The sequence below is a fragment of the Salvelinus namaycush genome, chromosome 28 (genome assembly GCF_016432855.1).
Source record: "Salvelinus namaycush isolate Seneca chromosome 28, SaNama_1.0, whole genome shotgun sequence".
Taxonomy (NCBI): Eukaryota; Metazoa; Chordata; class Actinopteri; order Salmoniformes; family Salmonidae; genus Salvelinus; species Salvelinus namaycush.
Genome location: NC_052334.1, coordinates 45,710,210 through 45,716,209, shown reverse-complemented (window position 1 = coordinate 45,716,209; position 6,000 = coordinate 45,710,210).

The window sequence follows — 6,000 nt, the reverse complement described above, 5'->3', positions numbered from 1 at the left end:
GGAGAGAAGCTTCAAAAGGAAAGCTGATCCAGGCCCAAACTTCTGATCTTGCACGGACTGAAGTGCACATGGGATATGTTAACTGAATGAGATTCAGGGCTGTCCTGACTGAGTCCCAGCCATCTCAGTTTCAAGACATTTTTAAGAGCTAAGTTTTGAACCTTTGGTGGACTGAGTCCATCTATGGTCCACGGGCATAGTCACTGGACGCCATGGTGAAACGCTACCTTGGCTCTATGGTAGCTCCTTGGGTATATGAGGCGGAATAAACCTTTGGCTGGGGGTTAACTTGGGGGCTTTAAAGACATGATCCATTGCCCTTCTCTCTCTCCCTGGGCCTGTGAAGTTCATTATGGCTACCCAACGGAACAGCTCTGTCAGCAGATAGCCCAGGGTCACGTTCAGGAGGGCACAATGTTGCAAAACATTTTACATCTGAAAACAAAAATCGGTGTTCTTATTGGAAAAAGTTCAGCTATGTACATCCCTGTTTCACTCCATTTCAAAGCGTGTACTCCCTACATAACAACACGATCTGTGAACTCAGTACATAGCCCTCAGAGCTACTCACTCAACCCCTCACTAGCAGTTCTCAGAACAGACAAAACCCAAAACGAATGAGGCTCACCGATGCCCTTCACACGTCTCACGACTACTGATGAGTTCTTTTTTCTGAACATATGTCCAGATGGAGGTCATAAATAAAAACAAGTTGAGTGAAACTGGAAATTGAAGCAGCAGCAATGGAGGAAAGTAAGCAATCTCCCTGAAAAATACAAATTTGTCCGTTTCGAACATAGGAACAGAGCCGTTCTGCATGTTATGTGACAGGGGTTTAAATAAATCATTATCTTAGTTTTTTTGGTGGACATGATCCAGCCAAAAAAACTCCTAAAATGAAAAGTCACTTTTCAAGCTCCACACCAAAAGAGCAGAGCTTGACCTTGAAACCATGTATAATTCAAGCTAAACAAACAACAAGCAGAAAAAGGGAGGAAACAGACAATCCCTAGGGAGAATACAAAAAATGCAGCCTTCACCTGGGGCGGTTCATGTAAAAAATAAATATTAATAATTAAATACACACACACACACACACACACACACACACTACCGTTCAAAAGTTTGGGGTCACTTAGAAATGTCATTGTTTCTGAAAGAAAGCAATTTTTTTGGTCCATTAAAATAACAAATTGATCAGAAATACAGTGTAGACATTGTTAATGTTGTAAATAAGTGATGTAGCTGAAAACGGCAGATTTTTTTATGTAATATCTACAGAGGCCCATTATCAGCAACCATCACTCCTGTGTTCCAATGGCACATTGTGTTAGCTAATCCAAGTTTATCATTTTAAAAGGCTAATTGATCATTAGAAAACCCTTTTGAAATTGTGTTAGCACATCTGAAAACTGTTGTCTGATTAAAGAAGCATTACAACTGGCCTTCTTTAGACTAGTTGAGTCTCTGGAGCATCAGCATTTGTGGGTTCGATTACAGGCTCAAAATGGCCAGAAACAAAGACCTTTCTTCTGAAACTCGTCAGTCTATTCTTGTTCTGAGAAATGAAGGTTATTCCATGTGAGAAATTGCCAAGAAACTGAAGATCTCATACAACGCTGTGTACTACCCCCTTCACAGAACAGCGCAAACTGGCTCTAACCAGAATAGAAAAAGGAGTGGGAGGCCCCGGTGCACAACTGGGCAAGAGGACAAGTACATTAGAGTGTCTAGATTGAGAAACAGATGCCTCACAGGTCCTCAACTGGCAGCTTCATTAAATAGTACCCGCAAAACACCAGTCTCAACGTTAACAGTGAAGAGGCAACTCCGGGATGCTGACCTTCTAGGCAGAGTTGCAAATAAAAAGCCATATCTCAGACTGGTCAATAAAAATAAAAGATTAAGATCGGCAAAAGAACACAGACACTGGACAGAGGAACTCTGCCTAGAAGGCCAGCATCCCGGAGTCCAGGCATTCCAGGTGACTACCTCATGAAGCTGGTCGAGAGAATGCCAAGAGTGTGCAAAGCTGTCATCAAGCCAAAGGGTGGCTACTTTATAGAATCTCACACTTTTTGGTTTCTACATGATCCCATATGTGTTATTTCATAGTTTTGATGAATTATTCTACAATGTAGAAAATAGTAAAAATAAAGACAAACCCTTGAATGAGTAAGTGTGTCAACTTTTGACTGGTACTGTATGTAAATAAGGTATTTCTGTTTTTTATTTGTAATACATTTGCAAACATTTCTAAAAACGTTTATATGGGGTAAGGAGTGGCTCTGTAAGAAGCATCTCAAGGTCCTGGAGTGGCCTAGCCAGTCTCCAGACCTGAACCCAATAGAAAATCTTTGGAGGGAGCTGAAAGTTCGTATTGCCCAGCGACAGCCCCGAAACCTGAAGGATCTGGAGAAGGTCTGTATGGAGGAGTGGGCCAAAATCCCTGCTGCAGTGTGTGCAAACCTGGTCAAGAACTACAGGAAATGTATGATCTCTGTAATTGCAAACAAAGGTTTCTGTACCAAATATTAAGTTCTGCTTTTCTGATGTATCAAATACTTATGTCATGCAATAAAATGCAAATTAATTACTTAAAAATCATACAATGTGATTTTCATGATTTTTGCTTTAGATTCCGTCTCTCACAGTTGAAGTGATAAAAAAATTGCAGACCTCTACATGCTTTGTAAGTAGGAAAACCTGCAAAATCAGCAGTGTATCAAATACTTGTTCTCCCCACTGTATATTTTAGGGGTCTGAATATTTTCCAAATGCACTGTATTTTTAAAGGGGTCCTAAAATATAATGGTTTACAGCTTGAGTTTAAAATGCCTTTTTCTTGTCATTTGGTGAAAGTGAAGACATTGAGGCATGATCATCTGCCCAACAACGAACAACACCTGACTATATCAGATTCAGGACTGTCCTTCCAAAAGACCAGGCCCATGTACTGTTGTCACGGCACACAATTGGCTCAGCGTTGTTAGGGTTTGGCCGGGGTAGGCCACAATTGTAAAAAAAGATTTGTTCTTAACTGACTTGCCTTGTCAAATAAAGGTTAAATAAAAATAGGCAAACGTTGTGGAACGTTGCTGATTGATAAGTCATGAATAGAGCTTACATAATTATGTATGTCAGAGGCATATTCGTTCTACATTTTTTATTTTTTTATTTAACATTTATTTAACTAGGCAAGTCAGTAAAGAACAAATTCTTATTTACAATTTGTATTTTTGTATTTTTTTTATTTCACTTTATTTAACCAGGTAGGCTAGTTGAGAACAAGTTCTCATTTACAACTGCGACCTGGCCAAGATGATAAAGCAAAGCAGTGCGACAAAAAACAAAAGTACAGTCAAAAACACAATAGAAAAATCTATATACAGTGTGTGCAAATGGCGTAAGGCAGTAAATAGGCCAGAGTAGCGAAGTAATTACAATTTAGCAAATTAACACTGGAGTGATAGATGTGCAGATGATGATGTGTAAACAGATACTGGTGTGCAAAAGAGCAGAAAAAAGTAAAAAAACAACATGGGGATGAGGTCGGTAGTTGGATGGGCTATTTACAGATGGGCTGTGTACAGCTGCAGCAATCGGTAAGCTGCTCTGACAGCTGATGCTTAAGCTGCTAAGCTGCTCTGACAGCTGATGCCAGTTCTCTCCAGCAGAGAACTGGAAGAAAAGGCGGCCAAAGGAGGTGTTGGCTTTGGAGATGACCAGTGAGATATACCTGCTGGAGAGTGTGCTACAGGTGGGTGTTGTTATGGTGACCAGTGAGCTGAGATTAGGCGGAGCTTTAGCTAGCAAAGACTTATAGATGACCTGGAGCCAGTGGGTCTAGCGACGAATATGTAGCGAGGGCCAGCCAACGAGAGCATACAGGTCGCATTGGTGGGTAGTATATGTGGCTTTGGTGACGAAACGGATGGCACTGTGATAGACTGCATCCAGTTTGCTGAGTAGAGTGTTGGAGGCTATTTTGTAAATGACATCGCCAAAGTCGAGGATCGGTAGGATAGTCAGTTTTACGAGGGTATGTTTGGCAGCGTGAGTGAAGGAGGCTTTGTTGCGAAATAGGAAGCCGATTCTAGATTTCATTTTTGATTGGAGATGCTTAATGTGAGTGTGGAAGGAGTGTTTACAGTCTAACCAGACACCTAGGTATTTGTAGTTGTCCACATATTCTAAGTTAGAACCGTCCAGAGTAGTGATGCTAGTCGGGCAGGTGGGTGCGGGCAGCGATCGGTTGAAAAGTATGCACTTAGTTTAATTAGCGTTTAAGAGCAGTTGGAGGCCACGGAAGGAGTGTTGTATGGCATTGAAGCTTGTTTGGAGGTTTGTTAACACAGACATCAGTGGTCTCAAACCAGCAGACCACAAATAGAACGTTTGTGGGCCTGATGTGGCTTAAATCAAATCAAATTCTATTCGTCACATGTGCCGAATACAACAGGTGTAGACCTGGGGGGGACAATGCAAAAAGTCTGGGTATCCATTTTATTAGCTGTTTTATTAGGAGTCTTATGGGTTGGGGGTAGAAGCTGTTAACTTCTCTAGGATAGGGGGCACCATTTTCACGTTTGGATGAAAAGCGTGCCCAGAGTAAACTGCCTCCTACTGAGTCCTGATGCTAATATATGCATATTATTATTAGTATTGGATAGAAAACACTCTGAAGTTTCTAAAACTGTTTGAATCATGTCTGTGACTATAACATAACTTATTTGGCAGACAAATAAGGTCACTCTTTGAGGTCACTCTCTTTTCAATTAGAAATCTGGATTCCCAATGAAAACTAAGGGACCTTCCTGCAGTTCCTATCGCTTCCACTGGTTGTCAGTCTTTAGAAATTGGTTGAGGTTTTTCCTTTGAGAAATTAAGAAGTAGCCATGTTCAGAATGAGGCTCCAGTGAAGTGTGCTGTTTGTTAGAGGCGCGTGACCAGAAAGCATGCTGTATTGAACACAGATCATCCCATCTTCAATTTTATTGATTATTTACGTTAAAAAATACCTAAAGTTGTATTACAAAAGTAGTTTGAAATGTTTGGACAAAGCTTACAGGTAACTTTTGAGATATTTTGTAGTTACGTTGTGCAAGTTGGAACCGGTGTTTTTCTGGATCAAACGCACCAAATAAATGGACATTTTTGATATATATCGACGGAATTAATTGAACAAAAGGACCATTTGTGATGTTTATGGGACATATTGGAGTGCCAACAGAAGAAGCTCGTCAAAGGTAAGGCATGAATTATATCTTTATTTCTGCGTTTTGTGTCGCGCCGGGAGGGTTGAAATATGATGGTCTGTGATTGTTAGCTGGGGTGCTATCCTCAGATAATAGCATTGTTTGCTTTCACCGTAAAGCATTTTTGAAATCTGACACGTTGGCTGGATTCACAACAAGTGTAGCTTTAATTTGGTATATTGAATGTGTGATTTCATGAAAGTTAAATTTTTATAGTAATTTATTTGAATTTGGCGCTCTACATTTTCACTGGATGTTGGCCAGGTGGGACGCTACCGTCCCACATATCCCAGAGAGGTGTATCGAAGCCTTTTGGACCTAGACTTGGCGCTCCGGTAGCTCTTGGCGTGCGGTAGCAGAGAGAACAGTCAATGACTAGGGTGGCTGGAGTCCTTGATAATCTTTAGGGCCTTCCTCTGACACCGCTTGGTATAGAGGTCCTGGATGGCAGGAAGCTTGGCCCCAGTGATGTACTGAGCCGTACGCACTTCCCTCTGTAGTGCCTTGCGGTCGGATGCTGAGCAGTTGCCATACAAGACATTGATGCAACCAGTCAGGATGCTCTCGATGGTGCAGCTCTAGAACTTTTTGAGGATCTGAAAAACCATGCCAAATCTTTTCAGTCTCCTGAGGAGGAATAGGCTTTGTCGTGCCTTCTTTACAACTGTCTTGGTGTGTTTGGACCATGATCGTTTGTTGGTGATGTGGACACCAAGGAACTTGAAGCTCTCAACCTGCTCCA